The sequence below is a fragment of the Mus musculus genome, chromosome 7 (genome assembly GCF_000001635.26).
Source record: "Mus musculus strain C57BL/6J chromosome 7, GRCm38.p6 C57BL/6J".
Classification (NCBI taxonomy): domain Eukaryota; kingdom Metazoa; phylum Chordata; class Mammalia; order Rodentia; family Muridae; genus Mus; species Mus musculus.
In genome coordinates, this window is record NC_000073.6 from 51,152,340 (window position 1) to 51,168,299 (window position 15,960).

The window sequence follows — 15,960 nt, forward strand, 5'->3', positions numbered from 1 at the left end:
ATGGGCCTACCAGGAGATCTGAGACAATCGAGGGACAAAAGAGGCAAACTCTTCAGTACAGTCACCCAGACCAAAAAAAAAAAAAAAAAAACACACAAGGGATATCAAGATGGAAAAGGCAAGCTAAAGACCATAAGCAACATAAGCCAAAATACATGAGCATCATCACAACCCAGTTCTCCCACCACAACAAGCCCTAAGTAAACCAACACACCTGAAAATCAGGAAGCTACCTAAAATCCCATCTCTCGAGGATAATACAGTCCTTTAAGGAGGGTATCAATAACTCACTGAAAGAAATACAGGAAAACACAGGAAAACAGGTGAAGGAATTGGATATTTTCTTTATTTACATTTCAAAAGCTTTCTCTTCTCCAAGTCTCCCCTCCAGAAACCCCCTATCTTATCCCCCTTCCCCCCGAATCTATGAGGGTGCTCCCCAAGGGCCTCTCCTCCCACTGATGTCCAACATATGTGTTTCCTTTGCTGTCTCCTGGAACATTCTCACTCTCCTCTTTTGAGTTTGGATTATCTTTTGCATTGTGACTGTGTCTTGTTGAAAACTTTTCTGGATAGTTGCCTCCTTGATTTCTACAAATTTGTCCAGCAACATAGTCTTCTGTGTGCCCTCTTGTGAAGGGTGGATTTCTGATATTAAGGAGTAAGATTCTCTCTGGAGAAAAGTCTCCTCTCTTGGCCTAGGGTCTAGACTGTGCTGCTACTGCTTGCAGTTTGCCTATTCTCATACCACTCCTGGTACTTCCTCTCCCATTCCTGGTAGCTTTCTTTCTCTCCTTGAAGAACATTGAGTTTAGGGGAGACTGTTCCCTAAATGCTGGAGATCTGGATCGTGAGTGATATTGTCTATAGGGAGGGGACCTTGACCTAGATCTGTGATATCCATGAGATCGAGGGAGGAGACCTTGACCTAGATCTGTGATATCCATGAGATTGAGACCATGAATGGTCATTGCAGATCTTGCCTCTGTCTCTTCTGGAGGATGGGGATGATCGTGAAGAAGAGCGAGAGTGTGAGCTGCTGAAGGACTGAGAGTAAGAGTGTGACTGTGTTGAGCCAGACCTTGAATTTGAGTCAGTGTATGAACTTCTTGAATACGATGACCCACTATAGGGAAATTTAGACTCTTCCTTTAGTACTTTTTGCTCTCTAAAGAATTCTTCCTTGGACAAAGAAAGTGCTTGTGTTATAGGGATAGTATTTGAATGGGCAGTCTGCACTACTGAGGAAACCCAAGCTGTTGATATATTGGCAGGAGCTGGTGGGATCCCTGGAGGAGGGGGACTATATCCTGCTGGTGGAGGCTAGCCAGGAGGAAACTGAGGAGGAAACTGTGGGGGAGGTATACCTAGAGGAAGAGGAAGAGGTTGCATAGGAGGTGGTGAAACAGGCAAAAAAACTGGAGTTGCTGGTCGTGATGGGCCTTGACTCCTCTGTGATGGTCTGCTGTAGTGTTGACAGCTTTTTATTCCTTTGTAACAACTTCTTTGTTCTCTTCTAATTTGCTGTGGTGGGGAAACTAGGTACCCATGCTTGTTGGAATGTGCCCAACCTGGTTGACCACCACCTGGACGAGCAGCATTTATTCTTACTGGACCAGTTGTAGGGATAAACTGTTCATATAATGACTATCCCAACAAAGGTGGAGTTTCAAGGACTGGCACCTGGCCACGCTTTTCTTCCATAGGAACAGTAACAGTAATTGAAGAGGCTTCCTTTGAATGTTCAAATGTAAGGGCGGCAGCTGGTAATAATTTGTTATCTGAATCCGAGAAAGGGTCCATCTGATTTTTCTGAATGGACTGATATACATACTTTTGCAGTTGTATCAGGTACTGGAGCTGGGGCAAAAGATGGGTTTCCAGGCAGAGAAGGACCCAAGGAAGATGGATTTGAAGCTAATGAGGTTACAGAGGGAGTTGGGTGAGCTGAGGACGATGTCACTGGAATCTTCAGAGGATCCTGCTGTCTTGATGTGGGAGATTTCATAGGAGGCTGTAGGTTCTGCTGAATGAGTGCACTTGGTGGAGGTAGTGGGGGTGGGGACGGAGTTACCTGTTTTTGCAGTCTCTTTGTATAGCCAGTTTGATTTTTAAAGTTATTAACAGCCTGTCGTAAAACCTTGTTGGCAACTAAAGCATCAGGAGAAACACCATTTTGATGACATGTTGGACATGTATGTTCATCTGACTCCAGAAGTGCTGTTCTTATACATTCATCACAATAACTGTTTCCACAGCAGGGGATGATAGCAGCATCAGTCATGGTGTCCTTGCAGATGAGGCACAAGAGCTCTTCTGGGACAGGACCAACTTCTTCTGAAGATGATGATGATGGTTCCCCTGGAAAAAAGGGTGGTTTCCTTTTCTTCCCAATTGCATAGGCCTCTGCATTTATAGTCGGTATTGCATATTGCCCAGTTTTTGTAAGCATTGCACCTTTCATGTTAGGATCTTTCACTTCCATCATAAAATTTCTAGGAATTCCAGTGCTCTTTCTGATCCTAGGACAAGATTCAAAGTCCTTATTCGCACTTGTTGGGCAATTCTTAATATAATGACCAGGTTTACCACAACAAAAGCAGGTGTAAGATGGAGGTGGCAAGCCTACTGGAATTGTCTTCATGTAATTGATTGGGTCATATTCATGGCCAGATTGTATCATCATTACTTTAATTTTGTCTTCCTCCGAAGCATTGGCCTCAGCCAGATTGGCAGTCTCTATAAGCTGGGCCAGAGACATCGGTGCAGAAGAGTCATTAACTGCTCTTGTAGTTCCCATCACTGGTTTAGTGTGACTTATTCCATATGTTTTGCTTTTAGACTTCACACCTACAACAGGAATTCTTCTGACAATCACAGAGGAATTCCTGGGAATGAGCGCATTGTCATCAGTATATTCTTCTTCCGTCTCTGCATTGGCTATCTGCAGATCACTATTGGCAGTTTTCAGCTTTTCTCTCTCCATAATCTGCTTCTTTAAGTAGAAGAGGGAGATATGGAGCCCATCAAAGGTGATGGTGTTGTAGCTGAGTTTAGAGGAAAATTTGTAGTGCACACAGGACATTGTGGCAAAGGATTCCTTGGGCTAGGCAAGGAGCTGACAGCTGATGTTTGCAAATCCTGAAGCCCAGTCCTTTGGGTTGGAAGTACCTCAGGTCTCCCAAAGATTCTGTAAGAGAACAGAGGATTTGTTCAGTCATTGTAGATTAAATCCATAAATATATATCCATATCCAAGACCACACTTTAAATGTGTGTGCCTCAATATGTGAGGCTTAATAACTGTAAATTAACAACAGCAAATCAATAACAAAACAAAACAAAACAATACAAAAAACCCCGAAAACTCCAAATTATGGAATAGAATCCTAAATCCTACAGCCCTGCATTTGCTTGCCCTGTTATAGGGCCCTCATTCCATTGTAAATTACAAAGACCCTCAGGAGGGTTGACATTCTTTTTGTCTTTTGGCATGGGGGATATTGCATTTATAAATTCAAAAATCATAAAAATCACTCTAAAACTTTACAATTGCTATCATTTACAGTGCCCAATGTCCGGCCTCTCTGAATTTTACAGGTTAGGCTCACAGAAGTACAGCAACTGAGAACAAAATCACACATCCGAGAGGTGGCAGAGTTTTCAGAAACTTCCTGAAGGCCAGTGCCCCAGATTCTGACAGAACTTGGTTTCAATCAATCATGTTGTCAGAGACGCCTTCCTAAGTCCATCTTATTAAAATTGTCATTGCTATTGGCCTTCCTTATTTTCTTCTTAGCTGCAAAGGAATATACCTGTTTGTACCTTCGGTATTTGTATTGTTAATTTTTTAAAACTTGTTTGTTCTGAGTTCTCACTCTGTTGCCCCTGCTGGCCTGAGCTCACAATCTTCTTGTCTCAATTTCCAGAGTGCCAGTATTGCTAAGTTTTTCCTGGTTAGTTGCTCTTTCCCATTCTCTCAGCTTAGAACATGGAATTTACTCTGATTTTTGCGACATTCCCAAGTCTTTGTCTTTTGAAGACTTATTTATTTTATTTATACAAGTACACTGTAGCTATACTCAGACACTCCAGAAGAGAGCACCTGAACCTATAATAGATGGTTATGAGCAAGTGTGTGGTTACTGGCAATCAAACTGAGGAGCTTTGGAAGAGCAGTCAGTGCTCTTAACTGCTGAGCCTTCTCTCCAGCCCCCAACAATCCTAAAACTTGAAAGGGTATCTGGACACTGTAGGTACATTTCAATCTTATCTATAGAGATACTGTGCCAAGGTTAGGTAAGCATCAGGGATAACCTCAGAGACAGAAACCCAGCTTACACAATTCACTTAGAGATTCATTTTTAAAGTGATCACTTTCTCCCTCTTTCCTTTGGTACTTCAAAATTTCTTGCTCTATCATCCACTTCAGGGTGACTTTTTTTTATTAGGTATTTTCCTCGTTTACATTTTCAATGCTATCCCAAATGTCCCCGATACCCACCCCCCCAATCCCCTACCCACCCACTGCCCCTTTTTGGCCCTGGCGTTCCCCTGTACTGGGGCATATAAAGTTTGCAAGTCCTCTCTTTGCAGTGATGACCGACTAGGCCATCTTTTGATACATATGCAGCTAAAGACAAGAGCTCCCGGGTACTGGTTAGTTCATATTGTTGTTCCACCTATAGGGTTGCAGTTCCCTTTAGCTCCTTGGGTAATTTCTCTAGCTCCTCCATTAGGGGCAGTGTGACCCATCCAATAGCTGACTGTGATCATCCACTTCTGTGTTTGCTAGGACCCAGCATAGTCTCACAAGAGAGAGCTATATCTGGGTCCTTTCAGCAAAATCTTGCTAGTGTATGCAATGGTGTCAGCATTTGGAAGCTGATTATGGGATGGATCCCTGCATATGGCAATCACTAGATGGTCCATCCTTTCCTTACAGCTCCAAATTTTGTCTCTGTAACTCCTTCTATGGGTGTTTTGTTCCCATTTCTAAGAAAGGGTAAAGTGTCCACACTTTGGTCTTCTTTCTTCTTGAATTATGTGCGTTTGGCAAGTTGTATCTTATATCTTGGGTATCCTAAGTTTCTGGGCTAATATCCACTTATCAGTGAGTACATATTGTGCGAGTTCCTTTGTGATTGGGTTACCTCACTCAGGATGATACCCTCCAGGTCCATCCATTTGCCTAGGAATTTCATGAATTCATTTTTTTAATAGCTGAGTAGTATTCCATTGTGTAAATGTACCACATTGGTGAGTGTTAGGCATGCACTTCAGAGGCATAGGCAGGTGATCTTGGTGAATTCCAGCACATCCTGGAATAATGCCTTTAAGCCAAACACAGCTACAGAGTAAAACCCCTTCTGAACAAAACAAAATCACAAAGCAAACAAACAAACGAACCATACAAAAAAAAAAAAAAAAACCCAACAACAACAAAAAACCTAAAAAACCACCAAAACACCAAACCTTTGAATGAAACAGGACAGTAGAGTTGCAGAGGAGGGAACTAGTTCATCTTTGATAAGGGAGAGGGCTCTTTGGTAAGATTATCTACTATTGTGGTAAGAATTACAACTCTTAAGAGAAAAGCTTAGATTCACTCAACTAGATAGCAGATTCACTCAGCTAGGTGGCTGATTCAATCCTCTCTCTACATACCAGACTTAATTCCTTTACCAAATCCAATAGCTGATCCTGATCCATGAGCCACGCCCTGATGCTCTCAGAATCTAATCAGAGGAAGAATTTGTGTCTCTGGGAACCATTCAGACAATAGGATATTCTGGTTTCATAGTTTGACCTGGTTCTTACTTTCCACCATGTTTCTGGACTAGTACACGTAGAACCATCTCAATGGCTCTAGATTTGCATTTCCTTAGTATCTATATTTTGTGATTTATATCAAATAAAGATGATGTGCATTTTTAGATTTTTAGAAACACTACTCAATTTAGGGCTTTCTGTGTAATCCCTTCCATTGGTAGATTGCTTGTTTAGTATGCAAGAAACCATGAGTATGTTCCCTCGTAATACCTAATAAATTGGACATGGTATCAAATATAAGTACTTCCCAGTGGGAATTCAATCCAAGGTAAAGGGCATTGTAAGAGTTAGATTCTCTAGAGTCACAGAACTTAGAGTATGAATCTCTCTCCCTCTCTCTCACACACACATACACAAACTCACATATTTGGATCTACATAGGGGACTTACATATATGAGACTCATTAGAATGACTGACTTACAGGATGGGCTCTTGCTAATCCAGTGACGTCTGTCTATGAATGGAAAGTCCAAGAATCCAAAGTTGCTCAGTCAATGTCTCAGCTGGTCTTCAGTAAGAGCTGGAATCCCAAAAGAGTAGGCTCTGATGCCAGAGAAGGAGTACACTAGCTAGCAAGCCGAGAGCAAAATGCAAAATTTCCTTCCTCCATGTCCCATTTATTTTGGTTATCAGCAGGAGGTGTGGCCTAAACTAAGGGTGTGTCTTCCTACCTCAATATCCAGATTAAAGGTGTGGGGTAGACAGATGACTCCATAGTTAAGATCATTTGGCTAGTCTTCCAGAGGACCTGGCTTCAATTTTCAGCAACCACATGGCAGCTTACAACCATCTATAACTCCAATTCCAGAGGAATTTGACACTCTCACAACAGACATTGATACAGGCAAAACACCAATGTACATGAAATGAATAAAATGAAAATTTCAAAAAAAAATCCAGATCAGAAGTGGATTTTCCTACTTCAATTTAAGTGGAAAAAATCCCTTCCACCTGTCCCCTTTTGTTTTGAATTTTAGTTAGTTGGAGTTGATATAATCAAGGATAGCCATCATAGGCATCCTCTGTCAGCCTCAGCTAGCAAAGTTGAGTCTAGCCTTCTACATGAGACTTTTTCAGAAGAAGAAAGGAAAGACAGAAAGCTTGGCCTACTAAAAGCTAAAGTCCTAGCTGGGCGTGGTGGTGCACGCCTTTAATCCCAGCACTTGGGAGGCAGAGGCAGGTGGATTTCTGAGTTCAAGGCCAGCCTGGTCTACAAAGTGAGCTTCAGGACAGCCAGGGCTGTAGAGAAACCCTGTCTCGAAGGGAAAAAAACAAACAAACAAACAAAACCTAAAGTCCTAAATTGACACTACATTGAAACAGGATAGCTAATTAGGAAATAAAGGGGAAAAGACAAGAGGCTGGGCCCCTCCTCATTCTTCTGTTTGCTTACTGTCACTCAGCAGCTGACATCCAGGGTTTCAGCATAGTCATTCAGGCCTGGATATGAGTGGTCCAAGTTCCTTTGGTGCTGAGGTGAACTCCTTCTCACTTTCTCACTCAGTGCATCTTGCTTTTTTTTTTTTTTTTTTTTTTTTTTTTGGTTTATTGAGACAGGGTTTCTCTGTGTAGCCCTGGCTGTCCTGGAACTCACTTTGTAGACCAGGCTGGCCTTGAACTCAGAAATCTGCCTGCCTCTGCCTTCGGAGTGCTGGGATTAAAGCCGTGGGCCACTATCCCAGGCTGCATCTTGCTTTTTTGCCCATCAAATAAAACCACTATCTTCGCTGATCTGTGACTTACAGTGTTCTCTTCTGTGCTGGTCCTCATATTGGATTTCATTGAACCCCAGGGCTGGTGTTTGCCACTATGCCTTTAATCCCAGATGACCTTGAACTCAGAGACCTCCCTGTCTTAATCTTCTGGAATTCATAGTCACTATTCTTCAAGATCTCCATTCCAAGATGCAGGTTAGAAAAGTTTATGTTTAAGCTTTCAGATTGGGATCACAGTTAAGTCTTCCAACTATGGATTGTAGTTGATTCCAGATGTTGTCAAATTGACAACTAGGAATAGCCACTACACAGAGGAACTTTAAAATCTCCTGTTGGTCTTAATGGGATTACAAGCAGTTCTGATAAAAGTAGAAATGAATGCTGATCATAACAAAATAAAACTAGATACCGACAATGTAAAAATTTAAACAGTACTTCAAACTGAAAATTAAAACAATAACCGAAAAATATAGTTGAAAAATAAAATTAAAATTAAAATCATAGATTTTTCTGAATTTTACTAAAAAGAAATAAGGTATGCCTCTCTCTTCTTCCCCTGATTAACCTGTGGGACTGAGCAACTGATAGATCCTTGGACTTCTATTCAAAGCTTTTTCCCATTGTTGGGGAGTTGACTACAGATTGTGCTTATGAGATGCAACATGGGTTCTTGGAACCAAACAGGTCCTTAGCAAGAGTGGCAAGTGTACTTAATGCTGAGCAAGCTCCCAGCCCCGGGGTTCAAGAGAATGCACTGTGAAGACCAGCACAGAAGAGAACACTGTAAGTCACAGATCAGCGAAGATAGTGGTTTTATTTGATGGGCAAAAAAGCAAGATGCAGCCTGGGATAGTGGCCCACGGCTTTAATCCCAGCACTCCGAAGGCAGAGGCAGGCAGATTTCTGAGTTCGAGGCCAGCCTGGTCTACAAAGTGAGTTCCAGGACAGCCAGGGCTACACAGAGAAACCCTGTCTCAATAAACCAAAAAAAAAAAAAAAAAAAAAAAAAGCAAGATGCACTGAGTGAGAAAGTGAGAAGGAGTTCACCTCAGCACCAAAGGAATTTGGACCACTCATATCCAGGCCTGAATGACTATGCTGAAACCCTGGAAGTCAGCTGCTGAGTGACAGTAAGCAAACAGAAGAATGAGGAAGGACCCAGCCTCTTGTCTTTTCCCCTTTATTTCCTAATTAGCTATCCTGTTTCAATGTAGTGTCAATTTAGGACTTTAGGTTTTGTTTGTTTGTTTGTTTTTTTCCCTTCGAGACAGGGTTTCTCTACAGCCCTGGCTGTCCTGAAGCTCACTTTGTAGACCAGGCTGGCCTTGAACTCAGAAATCCACCTGCCTCTGCCTCCCAAGTGCTGGGATTAAAGGCGTGCACCACCACGCCCAGCTAGGACTTTAGCTTTTAGTAGGCCAAGCTTTCTGTCTTTCCTTTCTTCTTCTGAAAAAGTCTCATGTAGAAGGCTAGACTCAACTTTGCTAGCTGAGGCTGACAGAGGATGCCTATGATGGCTATCCTTGATTATATCAACTCCAACTAACTAAAATTCAAAACAAAAGGGGACAGGTGGAAGGGATTTTTTCCACTTAAATTGAAGTAGGAAAATCCACTTCTGATCTGGATTTTTTTTTGAAATTTTCATTTTATTCATTTCATGTACATTGGTGTTTTGCCTGTATCAATGTCTGTTGTGAGAGTGTCAAATTCCTCTGGAATTGGAGTTATAGATGGTTGTAAGCTGCCATGTGGTTGCTGAAAATTGAAGCCAGGTCCTCTGGAAGACTAGCCAAATGATCTTAACTATGGAGTCATCTGTCTACCCCTCACCTTTAATCTGGATATTGAGGTAGGAAGACACACCCTTAGTTTAGGCCACACCTCCTGCTGATAACCAAAATAAATGGGACATGGAGGAAGGAAATTTTGCATTTTGCTCTCGGCTTGCTAGCTAGTGTACTCCTTCTCTGGCATCAGAGCCTACTCTTTTGGGATTCCAGCTCTTACTGAAGACCAGCTGAGACATTGACTGAGCAACTTTGGATTCTTGGACTTTCCATTCATAGACAGACGTCACTGGATTAGCAAGAGCCCATCCTGTAAGTCAGTCATTCTAATGAGTCTCATATATGTAAGTCCCCTATGTAGATCCAAATATGTGAGTTTGTGTATGTGTGTGTGAGAGAGAGGGAGAGAGATTCATACTCTAAGTTCTGTGACTCTAGAGAATCTAACTCTTACAATGCCCTTTACCTTGGATTGAATTCCCACTGGGAAGTACTTATATTTGATACCATGTCCAATTTATTAGGTATTACGAGGGAACATACTCATGGTTTCTTGCATACTAAACAAGCAATCTACCAATGGAAGGGATTACACAGAAAGCCCTAAATTGAGTAGTGTTTCTAAAAATCTAAAAATGCACATCATCTTTATTTGATATAAATCACAAAATATAGATACTAAGGAAATGCAAATCTAGAGCCATTGAGATGGCTCTACGTGTACTAGTCCAGAAACATGGTGGAAAGTAAGAACCAGGTCAAACTATGAAACCAGAATATCCTATTGTCTGAATGGTTCCCAGAGACACAAATTCTTCCTCTGATTAGATTCTGAGAGCATCAGGGCGTGGCTCATGGATCAGGATCAGCTATTGGATTTGGTAAAGGAATTAAGTCTGGTATGTAGAGAGAGGATTGAATCAGCCACCTAGCTGAGTGAATCTGCTATCTAGTTGAGTGAATCTAAGCTTTTCTCTTAAGAGTTGTAATTCTTACCACAATAGTAGATAATCTTACCAAAGAGCCCTCTCTCTTATCAAAGATGAACTAGTTCCTTCCTCTGCAACTCTACTGTCCTGTTTCATTCAAAGGTTTGGTGTTTTGGTGGTTTTTTAGGTTGTTTGTTGTTGTTGGGTTTTTTTGTTTGGTTCGTTTGTTTGTTTGCTTTGTGATTTTGTTTTGTTCAGAAGGGGTTTTACTCTGTAGCTGTGTTTGGCTTAAAGGCATTGTTCCAGGATGTGCTGGAATTCACCAAGATCACCTGCCTATGCCTCTGAAGTGCATGCCTAACACGCACCTAGGTTTTTAAAAAAGTCACCCTGAAGTGGATGATAGAGCTAGAAATTTTGAAGTACCAAAGGAAAGAGGGAGAAAGTGATCACTTTGAAAATGAATCCCTAAGTGAATTGTGTAAGCTGGGTTTCTGTCTCTGAGGTTATCCCTGATGCTTACCTAACCTTGGCACAGTATCTCTATAGATAAGATTGAAATGTACCTACAGTGTCCAGATACCCTTTCAAGTTTTAGGATTGTTGGGGGCTGGAGAGAAGGCTCAGCAGTTAAGAGCACTGACTGCTCTTCCAAAGCTCCTCAGTTTGATTGCCAGCAACCAAATGCTTGCTCATAACCATCTATTATAGGTTCTGGTGCTCTCTTCTGGAGTGTCTAAGTATAGCTACAGTGTACTTGTTTTTGTTTGTTTGTTTGTTTGTTTTTAATTAATATTTTTTATTACATATTTTCCTCAATTACATTTCCAATGCTATCCCAAAAGTCCCCCATGCGCTCCCCCCAACTTCCCTACCCACTCATTCCCATTTTTTTTTGGCCCTGGCGTTCCCCTATACTGGGGCATCTACAGTTTGCGTGTCCAATGGGCCTCTCTTTCCAGTGATGGCCGACTAGGCCATCTTTTGATACATATGGAGCTAGAGTCAAGAGTTCCGGGGTACTGGTTAGTTCATAATGTTGTTCCACCTATAGGGTTGCAGATCCCTTTAGCTCCTTGGATACTTTCTTTAGCTCCTCCATTGGGAGCCCTGTGATCCATCCAATAGCTGACTGTGAGCATCCACTTCTGTGTTTGGTAGGCCCCGGCATAGTCTCACAAGAGACAGCTACATCTGGGTCCTTTTGATAAAATCTTGCTAGTGTATGCAATGGTGTCAGCGTTTGGAAGCTGATTATGGGGTGGATCCCTGGATATGGCAGTCTCTACATGGTCCATCCTTTCGTCTCAGCTCCAAACTTTGTCTCTGTAACTCCTTCCATGGGTGTTTTGTTCCTAATTCTAAGGAGGGGCATAGAGTCCACACTTCAGTCTTTATTCTTCTTGAGTTTCATGTTTTTAGCAAATTGTATCTTATATATTGGGCATCCTAGGTTTTGGGCTAATATCCACTTATCACTGAGTACATATTGTGTGAGTTCCTTTGTGAATGTGTTACCTCACTCAGGATGATACCCTCCAGGTCCGTCCATTTGGCTAGGAATTTCATAAATTCATTCTTTTTAATAGCTGAGTAGTACTCCATTGTGTAAATGTACCACATTTTCTGTATCCATTCCTCTGTTGAGGGGCATCTGGGTTCTTTCCAGCATCTGGCTATTATAAGGCTGCTATGAACATAGTGGAGCATGTGTCCTTCTTACCAGTTGGGATATCTTCTGGATATATGCCCAGGAGAGGTATTGCTGGATCCTCCAGTAGTACTATGTCCAATTTTCTGAGGAACCACCAGACTGATTTCCAGAGTGGTTGTACAAGCCTGCACTCCCACCAACAATGGAGGAGTGTTCCTCTTTCTCCACATCCTTGACAGCATCTGCTGTCACCTGAATTTTTGATCTTAGCCATTCTGACTGGTGTGAGGTGGAATCTCAGGGTTGTTTTGATTTGCATTTCCCTGATGATTAAGGATGTTGAACATTTTTTCAGGTGCTTCTCTGCCATTCGGTATTCCTCAGCTGAGAATTCTTTGTTCACTTCTGAGCCCCATTTTTTAATGGGGTTATTTGATTTTCTGAAGTCCACCTTCTTGAGTTCTTTATATATGTTGAATATTAGTCCCCTATCTGATTTAGGATAGGTAAAGATCCTTTCCCAATCTGTTGGTGGTCTTTTTGTTTTATTGACAGTGTCTCTTGCCTTGCAGAAGCTTTGGAGTTTCATGAAGTCCCATTTGTCAATTCTCGATCTTACAGCACAAGCCATTGCTGTTCTATTCAGGAATTTTTTCTCCTGTGCCCATATCTTCAAGGCTTTTCCCCACTTTCTCCTCTATAAGTTTCAGTGTCTCTGGTTTTATGTGAAGTTCCTTGATCCACTTAGATTTGACCTTAGTACAAGGAGATAGGTATGGATCGATTCGCATTCTTCTACATGATAACCGGAGTTATGCCAGCACCATTTGTTGAAAATGCTGTCTTTCTTCCACTGGATTGTTTTAGCTCCCTTGTCGAAGACCAAGTGACCATAGGTATGTGGGTTCATTTCTGGGTCTTCAATTCTATTCCATTGGTCTACTTGTCTGTCAGTATACCAGTACCATGCAGTTTTTATCACAATTGCTCTGTAGTAAAGCTTTAGGTCAGGAATGGTGATTCCACCAGAGGTTCTTTTATCCTTGAGAAGAGTTTTTGCTATCCTAGGTTTTTTGTTATTACAGATGAATTTGCAGATTTCTCTTTCTAATTTGTTGAAGAATTGAGTTCCAATTTTGATGGGGATTGCATTGAATCTGTAGATTGCTTTTGGCAAGATAGCCATTTTTACAATGTTGATCCTGCCAATCCATGAGCATGGGAGATCTTTCCATCTTCTGAGATCTTCTTTAATTTCTTTCTTCAGAGACTTGAAGTTTTTATCATACAGATCTTTCACTTCCTTAGTTAGAGTCACGCCAAGATATTTTATATTACTTGTGACTATTGAGAAGGGTGTTGTTTCCCTAATTTCTTTCTCAGCCTGTTTATTCTTTGTATAGAGAAAGGCCATTGACTTGTTTGAGTTTATTTTATATCCAGCTACTTCACCGAAGCTGTTTATCAGGATTAGAAGTTCTCTGGTAGAATTTTTAGGGACACTTATATACACTATCATATCATCTGCAAAAAGTGATATTTTGACTTCCTCTTTTCCAATTTGTATCCCCTTGATCTCCTTTTGTTGTCGAATTGCTCTGGCTAATACTTCAAGTACTATGTTGAAAAGGTAGGGAGAAAGTGGGCAGCCTTGTCTAGTCCCTGATTTTAGTGGGATTGCTTCCAGCTTCTCTCCATTTACTTTGATGTTGGCTACTGGTTTGCTGTAGATTGCTTTTATCATGTTTAGGTATGGGCCTTGAATTCCTGATCTTTCCAAGACTTTTATCATGAATGGGTGTTGGATCTTGTCAAATGCTTTTTCTGCATCTAAAGAGATGATCATGTGGTTTTTGTCTTTGAGTTTGTTTATATAATGGATTACATTGATGGATTTTCGTATATTAAACCATCCCTGCATCCCTGGAATAAAACCTACTTGGTCAGGATGGATGATTGCTTTAATGTGTTCTTGGATTCGGTTAGCGAGAATTTTATTGAGGATTTTTGCATCTATATTCATAAGAGAAATTGGTCCGAAGTTCTCTATCTTTTTTGGATCTTTCTGTGGTTTAGGTATCAGAGTAATTGTGGCTTCATAAAATGAGTTGGGTAGAGTACCTTCTACTTCTATTTTGTGAAATAGTTTGTGCAGAACTGGAATTAGATCTTCTTTGAATGTCTTATAGAACTCTGCACTAAACCCGTCTGGTCCTGGGCTTTTTTTTTGTTGGGAGACTATTAATAACTGCTTCTATTTCTTTAGGGGATATGGGATTGTTTAGATCGTTAACTTGGTCCTGATTTAACTTTGGCACCTGGTATCTGTCCAGAAATTTGTCCATTTCTTCCAGGTTTTCCGGTTTTGTTGAGTATAGCCTTTTGTAGAAGGATCTGATGGTGTTTTGGATTTCTTCAGGATCTGTTGTTATGTCTCCCTTTTCATTTCTGATTTTGTTAATTAGGATTTTGTCCCTGTGCCCTCTAGTGAGTCTAGCTAAGGGTTTATCTATCTTGTTGATTTTCTCAAAGAACCAACTCCTCGTTTGGTTAATTCTTTGTATAGTTCTCCTTGTTTCCACTTGGTTGATTTCACCCCTGAGTTTGATTATTTCCTACCTTCTACTCCTCTTGGGTGAATTTGCTTCCTTTTTTTCTAGAGCTTTTAGATGTGTTGTCAAGCTGCTAATGTGTGCTCTCTCCAGTTTCTTCTTGGAGGCACTCAGAGCTATGAGTTTCCCTCTTAGAAATGCTTTCATTGTGTCCCATAGGTTTGGGTATATTGTGGCTTCATTTTCATTAAACTCTAAAATGTCTTTAATTTCTTTCTTTATTCCATCCTTGACCAGGGTATCATTGAGAAGAGTGTTATTATGTTTCCACGTGAAAGTTGGCTTTCCATTATTTATGTTGTATTGAAGATCAGCCTTAGTCCATGGTGGTCTGATAGGATGCATGGGACAATTTCAAAATTTTTGTATCTGTTGAGGCCTGTTTTATGACCAATTATATGGTCAATTTTGGAGAAGGTCCCATGAGGTGCTGAGAAGAAGGTATATCCTTTTGTTTTAGGATAAAATGTTCTGTAGATATCTGTTAAGTCCATTTGTTTCATAACTTCTGTTAATTTCAGTGTGTCCCTCTTTAGTTTCTGTTTCCACGATCTGTCTATTGATGAAAGTGGTGTGTTGAAGTCTCCCACTATTATTGTGTGAGGTGCAATGTGTGCTTTGAGCTTTACTAAGGTGTCTTTAATGAATGTGGCTGCCCTTGCATTTGGGGCATAGATATTCAGAATTGAGAGTTCCTCTTGGAGGATTTTACCTTTGATGTGCATGAAGTGTCCCTCCTTGTTTTTTTGATAAATTTGGGTTCGAAGTCGATTTTATTCGATATCAAAATGGGTACTCCAGCTTGTTTCTTCAGACCATATGCTTGGAAAATTGTTTTCCAGCCTTTCACTCTGAGGTAGTGTCTGTCTTTTTCCCTGAGATGGGTTTCCTGTAAGCAGCAGAATGTTGGGTCCTGTTTGTGTAGTCTATGTCTTTTTATTCTGGAATTGAGTCCATTGATATTAAGAGATATTAAGGAAAAGTAATTGTTGCTTCCTTTTATTTTTGTTGTTAGAGTTGACATTCTTTTCTTGGGGCATTCTTCTTTTTGGTTCGTTGAGGGATTACTTTCTTGCTTTTTCTACGGCATGATTTCTGTCCTTGTATTGTTTTTTTGTTTTTTTTTTTTTTCTGTTATTATCCTTTGAAGGGCTGAATTCCCAGAAAGAGAATGTGTCAATTTGGTTTTGTCGTGGAATATTTTGGTTTCTCCATCTATGGTAATTGAGAGTTTGGCAGGGTATAGTAGCCTGGGCTGGCATTTGTGGTCTCTTAGTGTCTGTATATCATCTGTCCAGGATCTTCTGGCTTTCATAGTCTCTGTTGAAAAGTCTGGTATAATTCTGATAGGCCTGCCTTTATATGTTACTTGACCTTTCTCCCTTACTGCTTTTAATATTCTATCTTTATTTAGTGCATTTGTTGTTC

General features: G+C 40.8%; 1 pseudogene; it reads right to left on the reverse strand.

Moving 5' to 3' along the window:
• Positions 470 to 3,118, reverse strand: Gm21037 (predicted gene, 21037; annotated as a pseudogene).